The following is a 21,502-nucleotide window of genomic DNA, read 5'->3' as shown; positions in this document are numbered from 1 at the left end:
CGCGCTCCCCACCCCCAGCCCGCCCCTTCCCGCCGCCGGCCCCTGAGCGGCCGCCCCAAACCTGCCCGGGGCTCCTTCTCCCCTTCGGCCGCGATTCCCCTTTCCCACTAGGGCTCCCCTCTGATCACTGGCTCTCCTCACCCTAAGTCTGCAGCCACCAGGAGCAGGGAGGGGTGGGTTGCGGGGGTCCTCCTTCCTGCCCCTTGGCTCACCTCCCCCCATCCGCGCACCAGGAGCGGAGAGCCGGGAACTAAGAACAGTAGACCCAGAGAGGTGAGACCGGCCCCAAGCACCTGAGTCCTCAAGAAGAGTGACCGTTTCCGTGCCAGGAGGATCCAAGGTGGGGAAACTGAGGCTGAGAGAGAAGGACGTTGACCAAGGTCACAGGGCAGGGGCAGCAGGTAAGAGCTTGGTACACGTCTGGGGTAGGCTTCCTGCCCTGCCTGTGACTGACACCCTGCCGCTGACCTTGCTCCCCACAATGGGGCCCTAGTCCTGGACCCTTCCCAAGCCCCTACCTTTCAGCTTGCAGAAAAGGAGCCAAAGTGTCTCATGGCCCCCAGGGCAGTTCGGGACAGAGACATGGCCCGGTGCCTGTGGGGTCTGGTGTGAGGGCCTGCCAGTTCACATGGCTGCAGGTCAGACCTAATGTATGTGCAGGGCTTCCCCAGGCCCCAGGGCACGTCGGCACCCCAGAGCTGGGGTGGAGGCAGGTGTTTGAGGGAGCAGCCTGTGTGTGCATATGTCTGCTATCCATGAGGGTGCGTATGTGCCACTGGGCACGTGCGCAGGTGTCTGTGACTCCATATGCAGATGGACAAATGTCGGGAGTGTGTGGCCACCTGTGTGTGCCAAGGTTGTACGCTGGCAGGTCGGGGGAGGTGTGCAGGCCCTGGGGCTGGGAATGGTGTGGGCACATGGTGCACAGATGTGCATGGGAGGGGGTGACCTTCTGGCCTGGCTGTGGCCCCATCTCTGGGTGCTCCCCTGAATCCCCCTATTGGGACCACCTCCCTGCCCCCTTTAGCCCAATCAGCTAAAGGTCCCAGCAGGAACGCTGATTGCACAGCCCTGCCCGGCCCTGCCCTGCCCTTCCCCAGCTGATTACACTTTTCTGCTTGTTTCTGTTTTTGTTACTGATTAATCACAGCCTTGTCTCAGGGTCTGGGGAGAAGGGGCTCAGTGAGAGATGCTAGCCCCAGCCAAGTGGGGTTGGGCCAGCCTGGGCCCAGCACTTCCTGGGGCCTGCTCTGGAGGGAGCTCCTAGAAACATCTGTAACCTGCAGAGGAGCCAGGAAGGACACCAGCTGTCTGTCTGTCTCCCCAGACCTCTCCGGGCTAGCTGGTTGCCCACTGGGACCTGGGCCTGGAGGTAAGAGAGGCCCCAGAAAAGCTCCCACCCCACTCCAAAGCTCTCCTTGCTCACCTGTCCCATCTTCTGACCTTCCGCCACTAGAGCTGAATGCCTTGAGCTTCCCCAGTGTTTTTGATGGAGCAGAGACTTGAGGAAGTAAGAACCCAGCACCAAGAGCCAGGCAGACTGGGGCTTCTGCATCCACCATCTCCTCACCGTGGAACTACAGTCAGGTCCCTTAACCGGCCATGGCCTCAGTTTCCCCACCTGTTAAGGTGGCAGTGCCACATCCCAGGCAGCGGTGAGGATGAAGTGACATAATGTAGGAAAGGTGCCAGGCATCACCTCCCTGAAACTCTTGGGAGTTTCCTATTAGCATGAACATCCCCCCCAACGAATATAAATTAATAATAATTATAGCTTCGAGTATTGATTGAGAGAGTGAGCCGCAGCGGCAGCTCAGTCATTCCACTTTACTAAGTGTCCAGGCTGTGCCAGCCCAGGCCTGTCAGTTCTAAATCAGAACCCCTGGGCCAAGGGAGAGTGGGCTAGAGCCTGCTGAGAGGCTGGCAGGAAACCCAGCTCCCAGTGACTCCCTGGGAGGCTGCTGCAGAGCGTGTTGGTACTCGCCCTGTGAAGGGGAAGCTCTTGGCCTTGCTGTCCAGGTGGGTATTTTTTTTTTTTTTTTTTTTTGAGGTGGAGTCTTGCTCTGTTGCCCAGGCTGGATTGCAGTGGCATGATCTCAGCTCACTGCAACCTCCGCCTCCCAGGTTCAAGTGATTCTCGTGCCTCAGCCTCCCGAGTAGCTGGGACTACAGGCACATGCCATCACGCCCAGCTAATTTTTGTATTTTTCGTAGAGAACATGTTGGCCAGGCTGGTCTCAAACTCCTGACCTCAAGTGATCCACCCGCCTTGGCCTCCTAAAGTGCTGGGATTACAGGCGTGAGGCACAGCTCCCAACCCATGGTGGCTTTTTTTTTTCAAGTCAAGGGAACTCCAGGGGTCAAGAGGAGGGTGGGCAAAAGCTCAGAATTGTGAGAGGGCCTCTCTTAGCTCTGAAGGGCAGGTCTGGGTCTGGATTCTCCAGATCTCCTACGCCTGGCACAGGACTGGAATGGGCTAAGGTGGCTGGGGCTGGATGAACATCTGTCAAATGAATGAATGAGAGAATTAGTGAATGAACGACTGCCCGCTCACCCCCCCGCCCTTCAGCATTGCAGCCCCGTCCTCTCCTCTGTGCGTCACGGGGGAGCAGATGGCATGATCACAGGGTGTGAATTATGTCTGTCGCTCCCCCATCTGGGGAAGGTGCTGCTGCCATCACACTGCACTCCCTGGGGTGCCCACCAGGAGATGCCTGGGCCTCAGGTCCTCCCAAGAGGGGTTCTCCACAGGGCTTGTTAACTAATCATTGGGTCAGGAGGTTAGAGACACTGGGAGAGGTGACACGCTGAAACCTGTGATTCCAGGGGGGTTCCCCAAGTGGGAAGGAGACAAGGGGAGAGAGGTGGGAACTGCCATGCCCAGAGGCCAGACTCTTCCCTCCCTGAGACTGGAGCCCACTCCTTTCAAGAGCAGCATAGTCCCTGCCCTCCCTGGCCAGAGACCTCTTGTCCGAGGCCAGCATCCTCTTGCCCGAGGCCAGCATCCTCTTGCCACATTCAGCACCAGGGAGAGCTCCCGGCAGAGCTCAGGGCCCAGCTGTGTAGAGTGAAGCTGTGGAGGGACCCACAAGAGCCGGCGAAGGCTATCAATGAACCCATTGTCCAGACGAGGAAATCAAAGTGAAGAGGGTGTAAGCATCAAGTTCAAGATCATGCTGGGACCAATAATTGCAGCCCTACCCAAGCCAGGGCTCCTGCTGGGGGAGAAGGTACTGGAGGAAGGGAGGTAGTGGTGGTAGGGAGGGGATGTCCAGGGAGGGCAGAGGCTATGGCCTCTGCTCCTTGGCTGAGGAACAATATTGTTCCAAGAACCCACTGGGGACAGTGTCTGGAGGTGAATAAAATATTCATTGTACGGGCAAACTCCCGAAGTCGACTAATGAATAATGGAATTTATAGACTCAAAGATGCAGACCAGGCTGAGAGGGGGTGCAGGCCAGAACCCAAAGGCCCCAACTGCTCGGATCCCTGCTCTTCTCTGGCCACCCCCCTCTGAATGCTCACATGCCCAGCTCCTGAAGGTGACAGGAGCAGAAAGGACAACAGGGAACAGAGTCCATGTGAGGGAAACAGAGTGAAGGGGACAGGCCCTTGAATTTGTTGCTATTTGGGGGAAGGAATTTGGTGATGGGAAAAGAGCACTGGACTCGGAGTCCAGTGCAGCTGGGATGAAGTCTGACCCCTGCTACCAGCTCTATACCTTGAGTGTAGCCCCTGCCCTGGCCTCAGTTTGCATCCCTGTAAAATGGAGTTGATGCCACCACACAGCTTGCTGCAGGGATCTGCTGAGGTGACAGTGCTTGGTGCTGCTGTCTGAGGCTGGACCTTCTGAGCCTCCCTCTCAGGCTCAGGGCCCAGCTGCGGAGGGTGAAGCTATGGAGGGACCTAGGAGAGCTGGCCAAGGCTATCAATGAACCCATTGTCCAGAGGAGGAAATCAAAGTGGAGAGGGTGTAAGCATCAAGTTCAAGATCATGCCAGGACAGTATCCCCCGGCTGCACTGGATCCAGCTGGAAGGGAGGGGAGACATGGTCCCCAGAGGAAAGAAGCTGCCAGCCCTCAGGGCAGGGATGATGTCAATAACTGCAAAATCCTGGCTCACCCTGCCACACATTCAAGTGCACGGCCCTGTATCCCCCCGAAAGGTTCTGCTCCCGTTGGTCTGGGCTGGGAGCAGAACCTTGGGGAGGGGTGGGGCGGGTATTCTTCTAAATTCCTCTGCGTGCTTCCAGGGTGCAGCCAGGGTTAGAACCAATGTTCCAGAGGGAAACTGAGTCTGGATAGGGGTGAGAGGAGCCTGGGGATGTCCCCCTTAGGAAATCACAGAGATCCTGTCCCTGGCATCCTTTGGGCCTCCACCTATGCCCGGGGCCTGGCAGGGCTGCTGGCTGGGAGGCTTCCCTGGGATCAGAACCTTCACAGATGGGAAGGGGACCATGGGTACTGCAGGCCTAGCCCTTGCTCGCAGCCCACTTCCTGAGTGACAGCTGTGGCAGCTGGTGGGAGACGAGGTGCAAGGCAGCTCCTAATTGCTCTGGGCTCCCAGATCCCTGCCTCAGTCTGTTGCCTCTGATGAGACGCTCAACCAACCTGCCTGGGGCGGCTGCTCCCTGAGAAGAGGCCCCAGCTCCCGTCGGCCCGGGCATTAGCCTAGGGTGATAGGTGGAGGAATGTCACCTCTCCTTGCCAGGTCCTAGAGCAGGGAGAGGCTGGGACCCTGCAGTCCCCCAGGGCCTGTCCCCCTCCTCTCTGCATCTCTCTGTGTCACATAAAGGGCTTGTGCATAAGCTTCCACTTCAACCAGGAGCTGCACAGGTGTTGAAATAGACAGACTTCAGGAGTTTGCGGGTAAATGAATATTTTTTTCACCTCCAAACACTGTCCCCAGCAGGTTCTTGGAACAATATTGTTCCTCAGCAAGGAGCAGAGGCCATCGATTCTGCCCTCCCTGAATACCCACTTCCCACCACAGGTACCTCCCCTCCTCCTTCTCTCCCAGCAGGACCCGCGGCTCAGGTAGGGCTGTGATCAACAGTCCCAGGATGACCTTGAACTTGGTGCTTACACCCTCTCCACTCTGATTTCCTCCTCTAGACAATGGGGTCATTAAAATATACAGGTGCTGCCAGGTCAGCTCTGTGGCCTTGCCCGGCACACCCTGCCCCCCAGGGGGCACAGGCATGGCTTCATTAAGGGGTTCATCAAACCCCTGGGAATCTCATTGGACCTCTGGGTTTTGGTGCCTCACCTGGGAATAAGGGCACCTGTTTCTCAGGATGAGTAAGGGATGAGAGACGCTGAGCCCAGGGCCCAGGACAGCACAAATATTCTGGCATCGGCTGGTGATGTCATGGACCAGGAGCCTTTAGCACACCTGCCTTGGGCTGAGCGTTCACGCTGTGGCTGCCTCCCCATCTCCAGCTGACTGGACCCTTCCTGCTGCCCTGCCCTGCCCCGCCCTGCCCCGTCCCTCTCTCTTTGTGGAAGCACTTTGTGGGAAGAGATGGAGAGCAGGAGACTGAACGTCTGGAATTATTTCCCAAGAGGACCAAATGATTGATCTGGCTTCAGTTATCCAGTCCAACCCTGCCCCTTCCCTGTGCGTGACCTGCTGTCTTTGCCTGCCACATGTGGCCTGGATGCAGCCTCTGTTTGCACACTTCCAGAGACAGGGAGCTCACCCCTCTGAAGGAAATGGCTAGTATTCATCAAGTCCCTGGGCTCGGCCTTTGTGCTCAAATATCTTTCCTGTTTTGAGACAAAACACTGGGGGCCCCTACAGGGGCACCTGCTCATCAACTGGGAGAGGGACAATACTACCCTGTGATACCGCATCAGAGTGGAACCTCTCTCCACAATGGGGGACACCCTGTGAGGTTGGCACCCTGAGCCTGTGGCAGCGAGAGGAGCAGGGGAAGGAGAGCAGGGGAAGTGGGGGCCAGACCTTCAGATGACCACCCCCGTCCCTTGTCCCAGGGCTCAGCTGCTGAGAGTAGCCCAACACTGAGAGTCTGGAACATGAATAGATGAGTTTTGTCCCCAGGGAACATGAGGGAGGCCCAGACTGGAGGCATTGCCAGGGAGAGGCTGGGCTTGGGGAGCCTCTGCGCCCTCTGCCACCAGCAGATCTATAGGGAACTGGGCTCTAATTCTGTGGAGTCCCTGATGTTGGGGACTGGGCTGGAGTGGGGTACGAGGGCCCCGGTGGATGGAGGGACTTCCTCCAGGGCTAAGCTAGGCCCACACCCCTGGCTGGCCCCCCACACAAGGGTCCGAGGATGGGCCTTGAGGCCTGCAGTGCCCCATTTGTGTCGAGTCTAAGTGATGATAAAATCGACAGCAGTTTAATTGGTAATTTTAGTCCTGGACAGAGCAGTAACAGCGTTACTAATTGGATCGTTAGAGATTTGTGCTTTATGGCTGTGTAATTAGAGGAGCTGCAGGGGTCCGGGTGAGCTAGGGGGCTATATGGGGCCAGGGGCAGGGAACAGGGGCGGGGCCCCTTCCCGAGCTACAACTGGGTCATTGCTAAGACCTCCTGCTCTCCTGCTACTCCTGGGGCAGCTGGGTGAGGGAGGCTTGGCCAGGGGTCTACACACCACTCCTCCTAGACTCAGGGTCCCATCAGGTCAGGAGGAAGAGGGCTGTGAGAGCATTTCACACAGGGACAATGATGCTCACTGCCCAGGTCCTCACAGGCCAGGGTGGAGGGGCTCCCCCAGCATAGTCCTTTCCTGCGTCCTCACACACCTGTCCTCTGGGCTTTCTGGGGCTCACAGGGCTCTGTGCAGCCTGGCCCATGGCCACAGCCTCCACCGGTGCCCAAGCCCACACAGGCAGAACCGTAGCCCTGTCCCCTGGCACTGGTGGCCCCCAGAGCACTGGGTAACCACAGTGTGTCTTCATTTTAGAATAGGACAGGCTCTTAGGTCCTGTCCTCCAATCATTTCTCAGATGAGGAAACTGAGGCCCAGGAGGGAAGGGGACATCCTGTGTGCTCCACGCTGGTCCTAGATGTGTGTGTGACAGCCCCGTACACCAGTACATGGGTGTTCATTCTACACCCACAGGAGGCAGCACATGGGCTGACCATCTGGAGTGTGGAGAGCAGCTGAGGTGGCCTGGCCTCCACCCCAGGCTGCAGGGCAGACATTGGAGGTGCCTTGCTAGGGGGTGGGGAGGGCGGAGCGTCTCTTGGATTGAGTTCATAAAAGGCTAGACCTGTTCCTGCACTCGGCAAATACCTGCTGGATGAACGAGTGAGAGGAAGCAAAAAAAAGGGGCGGAAGGGAGAGGAGGAGAACAGATAGACGGCAGAGGGCCTCTGTCACATGCTCGGCCCCTGGTCCTCTAGGCCCCTCCCACTGACCCTCCAACATCTCCCTTTGGGCCCCCAAGCTACCACCAATCACTCCCCCAAACAGCACGGTCCCTTCCCAGTCCTCCAGTGGCTCCCACCCTATTCCAAGGAAGAGCTGAAGTCAGCAAAGTTGCCCCAGGACCAACAGTGTCTCCCTCCTCCCCTCTCTACTCTCATTTCCCCCCCAGGTCACCTGCTCTGCTGGCCTCGCCTGGCAGGCACACTCCCACCCCAGGGCCCTTGCACTTGTTGTGCGCTCTGCCAGGAATGCTCTCCTCCCAAATACAATCACTTTTTCAGGTCCTTCCTTCCTTCTTCTTTCCCTTCTCTTTTTTCTTTCTTTCTTTCTTTCTTTCTCTTTCTTTTTTCTTCTTTCTTTTTTTTCTTTCTTTCTCTTGCTTTCTTGCTTTCTTTCTCTTTCTCTTTCTCTCTCTCTTTCTTTCTTCTTCTCTTTTTTCTTTTTTTCTCTTTTTTTAGAGAAAGGGTCTCACTCTGTCACCCAGGCTGGAGTGCAGTGACACAATCATAGCTCACTGCAGTCTCCACCTCCTGGGCCTCAGCCTACCGAGTAGCTGGGACTACAGGCATGTGCCACCACACCCGGCTAATTTAAAAAATTTTTTTTTGTAGAGACAGAGTCTCACTATGTGCTCAGACTGGTTTCCAACTTCTGGCTCAAGCAATCCTCCTGCCTTGACCTCGCTAAGTGCTGGGATTACCGAATGGGAGCCACCATGCCCAGTCAAGGTCTTTACTCAAAATTCACCTTCTCCCTGGGTCTTCTCTGGAGACCCTAGCTTTAAAAATAAACAAGCAAAAGACAAACCTCGCCCTTCTCCCAGTGACACCACAGACTCCTTCCTTGCCTGGGGCTGGGTTTTGCTCGCTGCTGTGTCCCTGGTTTTGGGGTACACAGTGGGTTCTTGTACTTAGTTGTGGGATGGATGAAGAGCTAGAGGCTGCCTGTGGGAGCAGCCCTGGGAGGCAGGGCCAGGTGGGGGGCAGGTTTGTGGGTTTGGGGACAGGAGTGGTGGCTGAAACGCCCCTGGCTGTGAACCCTTTTCTTCCGGCTGCCCCGGCTCCCACCTGTCCCCCACCCATCCCCCCGGCAGCAGCTCAGTCAGGAGGCAGCGCCCCAGTGACCTACATCAGCACATTGCATGGCGAAGTGGGGGGGTGGGGAGCTAAAAATCTCTGTCCTCCTGCCAAATGCCACAGAGCCGCACCACCTCGGACCTTCCTGGCTGTCAATCTGACCTCCACTCCTCTTCAGCCAGGTCACCCTGTGGCCTCCAGCTGCCTCCTTCAGGCTCCTGCCATCTGGGGGATGGGGGTGAGGTTTGGGGCCCAAGAAGACCCCTGTTCCCAGGCAGGTGTCCGTGCATGACATCCCACAGAGGGGGTCGCACCCGAGCCCAGAAATAACCTGCCCAGCTGCCCGGCCCAGCCTCCTCGGCATGGGTAGGTGATGTATGGCCCGCTCTCCCTGCCAGGAAGCAACAGCAGATGGACGGGCAGTGCCTGGGCGGGCTCAGAGCCAGGAGCCTCGAGCAGGGGGTGGGGAGGGGCCTGGCTCTAGAGACAGCCATTCCCGGAATGCCACCTCCCTAACCAAGGGCAGGACAGCAAGTGCGGGATGTTTTGGGCATGGCTCCCATGCTCTGGCCCTTGGCGTAGGGAGAGCAGTGAGCTGGAGGTGGGGGGTTCTTGCCCTGCGTAGTATCTCTCCAGGCCTCAGTTTCCTCATCTGTAAGATGGCGTTGAAGCCCCATTGGGAGGGAGTGGAGGGTACGAACTGAGAGAATGCACTCAAAGCAGAGCCCTGAACCCAGTGCTGCAGGCCTGTCCCTAAATCCCCGCTTCCTCCTCCTGAATCTCCCCACCAGATCCCTGGCCCCACCTTCCTTTCCCAGACTTTGGGAGAATCCCACAGCCAGATGTGGAAAGGACCTTGGAAAGCCAGTTCAGCCTCCCTCCGATTTTCCAGATGGGAAAACTGAGGCCTTGAGAGAGGAAGGACCTATCCAAGGTCAGGCGGGAGGGCTGGAGAGGCCCCTCGTGGTAGCTGCTGCAGGAAGCCCCCTCCCCACCATGGAGACATGGTGGTGTGTGGTGGCTGCTTCGGCCGCCCAGCAGGTGGGGAAGGACAGGCAGAACAGCGCTGGGCACAGGGAAGGGGGCTGGGGGTGCTGGTGCAGCTACTGCGGCCGAGTCAGGATGCGCCAGACGCTTCCGTGGGCTCTGTCTGCATCCAAGGAGACCAGGACACTGGGCGGACGGACGGTGTGTTCTTGCTAGCTGGGCCTGGAGGAAGGATGGGGGAGCAGGGAGGGAGGTCATTCTGGGAACCAGGGCTGCCAGCTGGGCCAGGTGACATCTCCTGCCGTCTGCTCACCTGCCCTGCTCCCCAGAGGAACAGGGACCCCACGTGAGCTCTCAATGTCTGTGGGCATGTGACACTGATGTGCACGAACAGGTCTGGGTGGATGTGGGCTGTTGGTGCAGATGTGTGCATCTGTGGCTGGGTGTCTGGGTGCCAGGGTGGATGTGCACACACAGGGGTCTGACACCCTGAGGACACGGGGCCAGAGCAGATGCAGGTGGAAACATACATGTGGTGAGTGTGCACATATCACAGGCATCTAATGTGCGGTGTACATGCACATGTTACAGGTGCTCACTCCACACCCATCAGACCCTGCGCAAGCTCAGCCTGAGTCAAAAGGAACAGGGGCTGACCAGGCGTAGTGGCTCGTGCCTGTAATCTCAGCACTTTGGGAGGCTGAGGCGGGCAGATCACCTGAGGTTGGGAGTTTGAGACCAGCCTGACCAACATGGAGAAATCCCGTCTACTAAAAATACAAAAATTAGCCAGGCGTGGTGGCACATGCCTGTAATCCCAGCTACTCAGGAGACTGAGGCAGGAGAATCACTTGAACCTGGGAGGCGGAGGTTACGGTGAGCCAAGATCGAGCCATTGCACTCCAGCCTGGGCAACAAGAGCGAAACTCTGTCTCAAAGCAAAAAAAAAAAAAAAAAGGAACAGGGGCAGCCTCCCATTGCCAGATGGGGAAACTGAGGGCAGCAGCCTGCCCAAGGCAGCCAGGTTCCTGCCTGGTCAATTCAGGAGAATGACGCCTGCCCTGGCCTCCTGACAAGGTGGGGCTCAGACAAAAACATGTCCCGCCCTGGTAGGGGGCAGGGTTGACCCTGAAGACAGGCTCTGCAGCTGCTTATGGGCTGGGAAAATATCCTGAGGCGTGGGTCATGCTTTATTCTTGTTCTGAGCAGGGGCAGGACATGGGCTGTGGAATGGCAGGGATGGCAGGGCCTCTGCTCAGGCCCAGTGGCCAGGAGCTTTGCAGAGGGGTGTCCTACCTGGAGGGTCTCCTCTCCAAGCCTCAGTTTCCTCACCTGTAGAATGGAGCCCCTACTTCTCCCGGGCTCCTGCTGGGAAGTGCTGATGGGATCCCAGACACCACAGCCATGCCGTGAAGCAGAAGTCTGCGGACCCCAAGGTCATTTCAGGGGCAAGGCGATGGCCCCGACCACAACAGGCCATACCCCGCACAGGCTCCCCTGCCCACCTGCCAGTCTGGGAGGGGAGATGAGTCTGAGGGGATCCAAGGCAGGGAGGCAGGCCTTCCAGTTCAGTTAGTGAAGGGATTTGTCATTTTAATGACGTGCTATTTCTTGCCTGGCTCCTGTCCATGGCGGTGTGAAGGGGACAGCTGCCTCCCTGAATGAGGAGTTGCTGGTGCTGGTGGGGGTGTCCTCAGGCTGCCGAGCCTCTACAGGCAGAGGGGGAGGGCGCCTGGACGTGGAGGTCCAACGGGTCGAGCGCTCTCACGGAGCATTGCCTCCTGCCCAGCTCTGTTTCTCTGCCCCGCATGACCTTTTGGGTGAATCCTTCCCCACCTCCGAGCCTCAGTTTCTCATCTTTAAAATGGGGCAAATGCAACCACCCCTGGCTTCTGATACTGACCGCTGTTGGTTCCAGGATTTCACGTCCCTCTTCTTTGCTGGCTCTTCCAGTATCCCCTGCACCAGGGCCTTCTGATCTGCTCCTGCATTTTTCTTTTCATTTCTTTCTTTCTTTTTTTTCTACTTTTGAGACAGTCTTGCTCTGTCGCCCAGGCTGGAGTGCAATAGCACAATCTTGGCTCACTGCAACCTCTGCCTCCCGGGTTCAAGCGAGTCTCCTGTCTCAGCCTCCCAAGTAGCTGGGATTACAGTCGCGTGCTACCACACCCGGCTAATTTTTGTTTTGTTGAAATGGAGTCTCGCTCTGTCGCCCAGGCTGGAGTGCAATGGTGCGATCTCAGCTCACTGCAACTTCTGCCTCCCGGGTTCAAGCGATTCTCCTGCCTCAGCCTCCTGAGTAGCTGGGATTATAAGTGCGTGCCACCATGCCCAACTAATTTTTTTATTTTTAGTAGATGGAGTTTCACTGTGTTGGTCAGGCTGGTCTGGAGCTCCTGCCCACCCTAGCCTCCCAAAGTGTTGGGATTCCAGGCGTAAGCCACCACGCCTGGCCATTTTTGTATTTTTAATACAAACAAGGTTTCACCATGTTTGAGCCAGGCTGGTCTCGAACTCCTGACTTCAAGTCATCTGCTTGCCTTGGCCTCCCAACTTATTGGGATTACAGGCATGAGCCACTGTGCCCTGCCTTCTTTTCTTTTTTTGACACAGGGTCTCTCTCTGTCACCCAGCCTGGAGTGCAATGGGGTGATCATGGCTCATTGCAGACTCAAACTCCTGGGCTCAAGCGATCCTCCTGTCTCAGACTCCCAAAGTGCTGGGATTACAGGTGCACAGCACCACGCCTTGCCTGCTCCTGAATTTCAGCAGACCTTCAGCATGCCTCCTTCCCTGGCAGCAGCAGGGTCTTTTGGAAGTGCCAACCTGGCCCAGCACCCTCCTGCCCTGGGGTGAGCCCAAACTGGCCTTGCTCCACCTCTCAGCCTGCCCTGGCCCTTGCCCTCATCCCAACCCCACCATCCTGAACTTGTCACTATTGTGTGGACATGCCTTGCTCTTTCTCACATGGAGGCCTTTCTAGAAGCTGCTCTCTTTGTCCTGTGAAGACTCCTTGCCCTGGTCCCTCGAGTCAGCTCAGAGGCTTCCTCTGGCTTGCACAGTCACCCTCTGTTTGCCCTGTGACCATGTTTGTCACATGGAGGGTGATGGCTGGTTTCCTAGTCTGTTTTGCTCACTGCTTCATTCTAGCACATAGTGGGCCCTGGTGAATATGTGTTTGTTGAATGACTGATTGAGCAGCCGCAGACCTACCCTGCTGACCCTGGTGTGCAGTATCCAGAGTGCAGGAGGCAGCCGCGGTGAGGGTGGCCCAGTGAGTGGCCCATCCATCAGCCTGGTACTGTGCCTGACCAGATGGAGCTGAGCTCCTGGGGAGGGGGAGAGGAGGAAAAGATCCATCACCCAACGGTCGGTCGGCGGGTGTGTGTGCGTGTCGCACCTGCCCCCCGTGGGATCCTCATCCATCATGCTGTCCCTGGGATGCTGGCCGGGGGCCAGCCGGCTCCTCGGGGTGGAACCTTTAGAAAACGGCTGCTCGCTGGTGCACAAGGAAAACTGAGGCCTGGAGAAGGGCTGCAGAGGTTAAAAGTGGGGGGCTCAGAGTGATAGCTCTTATGGGACTCACTTGTGTGACCCAGGTGAGTCTCGGGAGACCACATCCTCATCTGTAAGGACTGGGGATGCAGCAGTGCCCGCCGCCAAGGGAGAGGAGGATGTGCAGAGGTGGGCATTGTGCTTGGCATGCAGACAGGGCTCAGGACAGGCTGGCCTGGCTTGGGGGTGTGACCTTGCCTGGCCTCTGCCTCTTGGGCTGGCAGGAGGAGGAGGCGGAGGCTTCAAGCGGTGGATTCAGGCGGGACTGCCTGATTGTCTGGGCTGTCATGGGGAAGGAGACTTTGACGGATATTCCTCCTGGCCAGAGAGGCGTGGGGAGCGGGTGGCTGAGTGATGACCGGGCCTGCGGTGATTACAGCTCAGCTGGCCCAACCAGCTGGCCAAGGGGACATCAGGCACCGGACTCTCTCCCAGCCCCCACGCCCATTTGCTGGGAAGTCACCACCTCCCTCTTCCTCCTTCTCTGCATTTTAATTATAAAAACAAGCCCTTTCCAAGCCATCATTTCACCTGAATTGCACAGCAGCCTGGGAGTGGGCTGAGTTTCTCAGGCACTGACATGCTCAAGATGGGTAAACAGACACTCATTTATTCACTGAGTAGATATGTCCTGAGCACCTACTACATGCCAGGTGCTGTGCTGGGCATGGTGCTGGGGATGGGGGCCAGACAAGCAGGCTTGGGCCACCAGCTCGCCCCGGGCACTCTGGAGGTTACAGGTGGCTCAGTCTGAGTTTTGCATCTGCAGAGGCCTGCCAGATAAACGCAAATGTTACGGGACATCATCCCTTCTGGTGGCTCAAGCTCCCTGGCATTCTGGGTCCTCACTCTGTGCCAGGCGCTGTGCAAGCACTGTAAGTACATCATCTTACTTACTCATCCAAGGCAGACATCGGTGACCCCGTTTTCTAGCTGAGCAAGCTGGAGCACAAAGAGGTGAAGCATCTTGCTTGGGGCCCCTAGCTGGAGGAGGCAGAGCAGCATCTGCGCCCCAGACTTGGGTTCTTTCCTCCTCACCAGGGAGCACCGAGCCCAGTCCCACATCCCAGGTTCCTCCCCTGCCGTGAGGAGGGGAAGGCCAAGACTGGGACCACCCCTGCTTAGCCCATACCGAGCCCCCCTGGGCCTCCCACTGCTAAGCCCCTTCAGAGGGTCGTGGGCTGCACCCAGGCAATGTGAGGGGAGGGTCTCCTGTCCCACCCACTCTGAGCGGGGCGGAGCTGGGGGGATTCTTCTCTGAGGTTGAGTTGCTGAATGAGCCAGGCACATGAGGAGGACAGGGTTCAAGTCCCAGCTCCGAGAAGTCAGTTGGCCTCCCTGAGCCTCAGTTTCCTCCTCTGTCTTACATGGGGATAATGGTTAACTGCATGGGGCTCTCATGGGGGTCTCTGGTGTTGACTCCAGGTAAGGCCTAAGTGGGAGCCGCTGGCATTCACTGGGCCCTGGTGTGCCTAATGGTCGTGGCCCCCTCTGGGGACTACTGTGAGGATTAGGGAGAAACCAAGTGTGCGAGGCCCACTCAGGTGACTGCTGGTGTTCTTTTCATTCTCCCTAGGGCCTGGCCAGGCAGGCATTCAGAAGACATTGTGGCCCCAACCCCACGCACACAGGATCAGTGCTGGGGTTGGGACGGGGCCCATCAGCCAAGCAGGTGGGTCCAGGAGGAGCTGGGAGGCTTGGAGAGGGGGCTGCGCTTAGCCTGTGCTACCCTACCCAGTGGAGCTGAGCCGGCTCTAATGAAGTGGGCTAGCCGCAGGCGACATTGATTTCACGTCTCCGTGGCCACTTCCCAGCTGGTAAATGTCACTGGAGAGTGCAGCCGTGGCACCTGGCATGGGTCCAGTAGTGAGTGGGGGCTGGCAGGCTGCCAGAGGGGCTGGGGATGCCCATGAAATGCTGATACCAGTCCAGGGTCTCCAGAGCCTCCAGACTCTCCCACCAATCCCTGAGGAGTGGCTGTGCCCGGCCAGCTGAAGCTGTCACCCCCCTGGGGACATCTGCAACCACCAGCCCCTCTCCTGCTGTCAATATACAATGGACTGATGCCCGTTGCTGGGAGGGTTGCCCCTTTCTTTATTGGGGGGGCCGTTTAGGGTGGTCTAGAGATGGGCCCAGCTGCCCAGGGCCCAGGAGTCAAGGCGTAGCCGTGTGAGGACCCCTCCTGGCCCACTGCCCTCCCAACCCTGAGCTGTCTCCTTTGATAACTGGCTCAGGACAAGCTAAGAGTAAACAGCCATAACCACGCAGCGGCAGGCCTTGTTTAATAAACTCTCACTGCAGCCGGCACTGGCTCAGAACGGGTCCCTGTGATCTCATTCAACCGCACAGCGACCCTGTGGTGGATTCTGAACGCACTCCGGAGGGGAATGTGAGGCTGAGAGGCCAAGTTCTTAACTCTGAGCAGCACTGGGGGGCCCGGGCACCCCCACCCCCAGTTCACCCACGGTCCTCATGGGACCCCTTCTCTGCCCCAGCTCCCCACTCCTATTTGCCCTGCACCTTTCTCCCCTCCGCCATCTCATGGGATGGTCAGGAGGTGGGGGTGAGGGGAGGGGAGGGTGGCGGGGTAGTCAGGAGGTGGGGGGTGAGGGGAGGGTGGCAGAATGGTCAGGAGGGGGGGGTGAGGGGAGGGGAGGGGAGGGGAGGGTGGCAGAATGGTCAGGAGGTGGGGGTGAGGGGAGGGGAGGGGAGGGTGGTGAGGTGGTCGGGGGGGTGAGGGGAGGGGAGGGTGGCAGAATGGTCAGGAGGGGGGGTGAGGGGAAGGGAGGGGAGGGTGGTGAGGTGGTCAGGAGGGGAGGGGAGGGGAGGGGAGGGTGGCAGAATGGTCAGGAGGTGGGGGTGAGGGGAGGGGAGGGGAGGGTGGTGAGGTGGTCGGGGGGGGTGAGGGGAGGGGAGGGTGGCAGAATGGTCAGGAGGGGGGGTGAGGGGAGGGGAGGGTGGTGGGGTGGTTAGGAGGTGGGGGTGAGGGGAGGGGAGGGTGGTGGGGTGGTTAGGAGGTGGGGAGGGGAGGGGAGGGGAGGGTGGCGGGGTGGTCAGGAGGGGAGGGGAGGGGAGGGTGGCGGGGTGGTTAGGAGGTGGGGGTGAGGGGAGGGGAGGGTGGCGGGGTGGTTAGGAGGTGGGGGTGAGGGGAGGGGAGGGTGGCGGGGTGGTTAGGAGGTGGGGAGGGGAGGGGAGGGGAGGGTGGCGGGGTGGTCAGGAGGGGAGGGGAGGGGAGGGTGGCGGGGTGGTCAGGAGGGGAGGGGAGGGGAGGGTGGCAGAATGGTCAGGAGGGGGGGTGAGGGGAGGGGAGGGTGGTGGGGTGGTTAGGAGGTGGGGGTGAGGGGAGGGGAGGGTGGTGGGGTGGTTAGGAGGTGGGGAGGGGAGGGGAGGGGAGGGTGGCGGGGTGGTCAGGAGGGGAGGGGAAGGGAGGGGAGGGTGGCGGGGTGGTCAGGAGGGGAGGGGAGGGGAGGGGAGGGGAGGGTGGCGGGGTGGTCAGGAGGGGAGGGGAGGGTGGCGGGGTGGTCAGGAGGGGAGGGGAGGGTGGCGGGGTGGTCAGAAGGTGGGAGGGGAGGGGAGGGGAGGGTGGCGGGGTAGTCAGGAGGTGGGGGGTGAGGGGAGGGTGGCAGAGTGGTCAGGAGGTGGGGGGTGAGGGGAGGGGAGGGTGGTGGGGTGGTCAGGAGGTGGGGGGTGAGGGGAGGGGAGGGTGGTGAGGTGGTCAGGAGGTGGGAGGGGAGGGGAGGGTGGCGAGGTGGTCAGAAGGTGGGAGGGGAGGGGAGGGTGGCGGGGTAGTCAGGAGGTGGGGGGTGAGGGGAGGGTGGCAGAGTGGTCAGGAGGTGGGGGGTGAGGGGAGGGGAGGGTGGTGGGGTGGTCAGGAGGTGGGGGGTGAGGGGAGGGGAGGGTGGTGAGGTGGTCAGGAGGTGGGAGGGGAGGGGAGGGTGGCGGGGTAGTCAGGAGGTGGGGGGTGAGGGGAGGGTGGCAGAGTGGTCAGAAGGTGGGGGGTGAGGGGAGGGGAGGGTGGTGGGGTGGTCAGGAGGTGGGGGGTGAGGGGAGGGGAGGGTGGTGAGGTGGTCAGGAGGTGGGAGGGGAGGGGAGGGTGGCGAGGTGGTCAGGAGGGGGGGTGAGGGGAGGGGAGGGTGGCGGGGTGCTCAGGAGGTGGGAGGGGAGGGGAGGGTGGCGGGGTGCTCAGGAGGTGGGAGGGGAGGGGAGGGGAGGGTGGCGGGGTGGTCAGGAGGTGGGAGGGGAGGGGAGGGGAGGGTGGCGGGGCGGTCAGGAGGTGGGGGGTGAGGGGAGGGGAGGGTGGCGAGGTGGTCAGGAGGTTGGGGGTGAGGGGAGGGGAGGGTGGTGGGGTGGTTAGGAGGTGGGGGTGAGGGGAGGGGAGGGTGGCGGGGTGGTCAGGAGGTGGGGGGTGAGGGGAGGGGAGGGTGGCGGGGTGGTCAGGAGGTGGGTGGTGAGGGGAGGGGAGGGTGGCGAGGTGGTCAGGAGGGGGGGTGAGGGGAGGGAAGGGTGGCGAGGTGGTCAGGAGGGTGGGGTGAGGGGAGGGGAGGGTGGCGGGGTGGTCAGGAGGTGGGAGGGGAGGGGAGGGGAGGGTGGCCGGGTGGTCAGGAGGTGGGAGGGGAGGGGAGGGGAGGGGAGGGTGGTGAGGTGGTCAGAAGGTGGGAGGGGAGGGGAGGGGAGGGGAGGGTGGTGGGGTGGTCAGGAGGGGAGGGGAGGGGAGGGGAGGGTGGTGGGGTGGTCAAGAGGTGGGAGGGGAGGGGAGGGGAGGGTGGTGGGGTGGTCAAGAGGTGGGAGGGGAGGGGAGGGGAGGGTGGTGGGGTGGTCAGGAGGTGGGGGATGACGGGAGGGGAGGGTGGCGGGGTGGTCAGGAGGTGGGAGGGGAGGGGAGGGTGGCGGGGTGGTCAGGAGGTGGGGGGTGAGGGGACGGGAGGGTGGCGGGGTGGTTAGGAGGTGGGAGGGTGAGGGGAGGGGAGGGTGGTGAGGTGGTCAGGAGGGGGGTGACGGGAGGGGAGGGTGGTAGGGTGGTCAGGAGGTGAGAGGGGAGGGGAGGGGAGGGTGGTGAGGTGGTCAGGAGGTGGGAGGGGAGGGGAGGGTGGCAGGGTGGTCAGGAGGTGGGAGGGGAGGGGAGGGTGGTGAGGTGGTCAGGAGGTGGGAGGGGAGGGGAGGGTGGTGGGGTGGTCAGGAGGTGGGGGGTGAGGGGTCCTGGGGAGGCATTCACTCTTCACTGTTCCCTCCCCTGCCTTAAACTTCTCTCTTTCTAGAACCTTGATCTTGATCTCCAGGTCTGAGACCTGAAAACCAAGGTTTGCCCAGCCCACCCCCATCCTAGACTCAGCATTTCCCAGGCACTCTCGAGCATCCTAAATTGCATCCATGTGCTCCAGCCTGGACAGGACCGAAGGTGGCTAATACCAGTCCTGTCACCGGAGGGTCAGGAGCAGCACGCTTGGGGCAGACACGCAGCAGCCACCAAGTCAGGGTCCCCTGTAATGCTGGGGGAGAGACCTCGCGGGGCCCCTGAGCCCAGTGGAGGTCATCCTTGAGTATCTACGGCTCTTGGCCCCCTGGTGTCCCCCTCCCCATACCTTCCCTGCCCTGAGGAGCTCCTGAGGGTGGGGTGTTTCCCTGAGCCCTGCCTTGCGGGGTTCTCCACCCTACACACAGCATGCACTGGACACAGCAGGGAGGGGACTCTGGACTGGGGCTGGGAGCTGCCCCCAACACCTTCTGAGGGGAAGAATCTGCCCCAGCTGGGAGCTGCTCTCCCATCTTGGCATTTCCAGGGGCCCTTCCTGCGTGATGTGGGGAGCCCTGGCATCCCCAGCTGCTCTCCCCCTTCCATGGGAAAAGAGGAGGGAAGAGAGGAAAGCCGTATTAATAAAAGAATAGGATACTGCACTAACCCCACAGCATGTGCGGCTCAGAATAGCAATGCGCCTTCTCAAGGCAAACAGAACTCCCCAGGTGTTAATGCAAATTCACTCCAGTTAAGATGAAAGAGGGTTGTTTCCCCCTTTGCTGGTTAATATGAAGGACTTAATAGATTCAGCCTCAGGAACTCAGGAACTCTGGCTGGGTGAGGAAGGCTGAGGGGTGAGGAGGGGGAAGGATGAAGGCGTGGGCAAAGAAGGGAGGTCCCATGGGTTTTGGGGCAGAGCAACTGTCACAGCAGGCCCGGCCAACGCTGCGGCTCCTGCCACCCCCCTCCACCACCCGGGCTGACGGGCGCTGGGCCTGGTTGCTCAAGAGGAAAGCCCAGAGTGGCCGTGCCAATCCCTGCCCTGGCGCCTGCTGCCTTTCACTTGAGCTCGGGGGCTGGCAGCACAGTGGCCCCTCCCGAATTTGTGCCAGAGGATCGTGGGTCCAAGAGAAAGGAGGGATGTGGTGGGAGCTCTAACACAGGCCCCAGGCTGGGGTCCCCGCAGGGTACCTGGTTCCACTCCGGCTCCCGGCCATGGCCGTAGCCATAGCCACTCCTGCGGGATCCTGGGCCAGTCACTCCCATTTTGGCTCCTTGGAAGGTGAAGCTGGCTTGACATGGCCTTGGGGGACCTCGGGGGACCAGTCTGTGGAGTTGGAACCTAAGGGGGCCTCGAGTTCTGCTGGTCCAAACCTGACCTTCTATAGCCAAGGCATGGAAGCCCAGAGAGTGGAAGGGACTTACTCAAGGCCACACAGCAACAGGCGGAGAGCTGCAGGGGATCAGAGCCCACAGCCAGCTGGCCTGAAGCGCAAGCTGGACCCTTGAGCTGCCGTCTGCTGGGACAGACAGGGCCCGGTCCTCCCAGAGTGGAGCTCCTCTCCAGCCCCGGGCTCCAGGCTAATCTGCTCATCCCAGAGCACTTGACTTTCTCAGATATATTCCCTGGGAATTATCCTCTGCTGAAAATCCCCAGGGCCCAAGGAGGGCCCCTGCTGGGGAGGGTGGAGACACCATGAGCAGCTTGCCACAGCAGGGGTGTGCCAGGGTTCCTGGGGAGGCGCTGCCTGGCTCAGCTGGGGATAAAGGGAGACTTCAGAGATCCGGGGAGGGCCGGCCTGAGGCTGGGCTGTCCCTGTCAGTCCACTTCACTCGTCCAAATTTAACTCCTCTCTCTCTCTCTCTCTCTCTCTCTCAGGGTAAATGGCACAGCAGGTGCCTGCCTGGGACACCTCAGCAGCCTTCTTTGCTTTGTTTACCGACTTAATTCCTTCAGATCAAAGGCTGCCCCTTCCTCCCTGAGCAGGCAGATGGGGAATGACATTATTTATATTGGAAATGGGCAAGGTTCCATGGGACTTCTTCCTTATGCCTGATAAGAGAAAATTAGGTCACTCCCGTGCCTCCCTGGCGTCTGCAGTTGGATTTTTACAGCCCAGGTACTCACAGGCTCAGGGAAGAGCTCATGTACACAGTGTGGCCCACCTGGTTCTCTCCCATCCTGAGCCTCCAGTCAATTACTGACCTGAGCAGCGAGTATTAATGGGACAAAATGAGAACATCCTTCGCAGGCAGCTCCAGCCCGGAGTTATCTATCATTTCCCGGGCTTTGCAGCTGGCACTGGGCAAACATGGGCTCGGACAAACAGACCAGCTGCAGGCTCATTAAGCTCAGGGTGCAGGTGGAGGGGATGGAGGCCACAGGGGAGCCGTGAGTGGGCCTGATCCCTCTGAGCTGTGACATCCCCTGAGTCACTATGGCTCTTTTCTCTGCTTCCTCCTGCCCTCTGCCCCAAAAAGAAGCATTCAGAAAAAAAGCCACCATGTACCGAGTGGTGACGCACATCTAGGCAAGGTGCTTAGAGCTTTCTGGGCATTCGTGATCCCCACAAAACCCTATAAAATTCCCATTTTACAGATGAAGAAACTGCAGTGCCCAATAGACTGGGCAATTTACCTAGGCTCACATGGCTGGTCAGTGGCCGAGCAGGAACGCAGGTTTCTCTGTGTTCTGAGGCAGGGAGGGCTCTTAGCCTCTCAGCTGTGCCGTTTCCCCAGCTCCCCCTGCAGCTAATGGTAGAGATTTCACCTTTCTTCAGGCCAGCTGTGTCTATTACTTGTAAGTTACGGTAACACTGTGACAGGTCTACACCCCTTTTCTTAGAAACCTGAGTGCATTTTGTTCCTGTTCTTCACGTTATCCTGACAACATCCCCCGGGTACCCAGAGGCCTCACTGTCAACTGTCTTCACAGGGGGTGGAAGGTCTGGCCCTTGTGGGGAAGGAAGAGCCAGGTGCCCTCCACCTCTGCCCTGGGCGAGTGTGGCTTAGGGGAGGGGCGAGGTGCCTCTGGCTGCTCCGACTGCGGAGCCCTTCAGGAGAAGTCTTGATTTCAGCTCAGAGGCGAAATGCCAGGTGCTATTCTGGGGCCACCAACTTGGTGAGAAATGGGCATCAAGTGGAAACCAGGAGAGGACACGGCGGGGGTTCCTCTCCGAGTCAGCTCGAGTCCTTGCTGGGCAGATTAACGGCCCTGTAATTTTCCCCAGGTGCTCCCATCACGGCGCAGA

At 59.6% G+C, this 21,502-nt stretch overlaps 1 long non-coding RNA gene across 1 annotated transcript; it reads left to right on the top strand.

Annotated features, from left to right (window-relative positions):
- Positions 1 to 46: 46 nt before the first annotated feature.
- LOC134739227 (uncharacterized) lies at positions 47 to 14,767 on the top strand. The gene is made up of 3 exons (XR_010125833.1): positions 47 to 401; positions 13,790 to 13,893; positions 14,595 to 14,767. It is a non-coding gene; the product is annotated as an uncharacterized LOC134739227 (long non-coding RNA).
- Positions 14,768 to 21,502: the final 6,735 nt, after the last annotated feature.

This window comes from Pongo pygmaeus, chromosome 23, assembly GCF_028885625.2.
Source record: "Pongo pygmaeus isolate AG05252 chromosome 23, NHGRI_mPonPyg2-v2.0_pri, whole genome shotgun sequence".
NCBI lineage: Eukaryota > Metazoa > Chordata > Mammalia > Primates > Hominidae > Pongo > Pongo pygmaeus.
The sequence above is the reverse complement of the archived record's forward strand: the minus strand, read 5'-3'. Positions and strand labels throughout refer to the sequence as shown.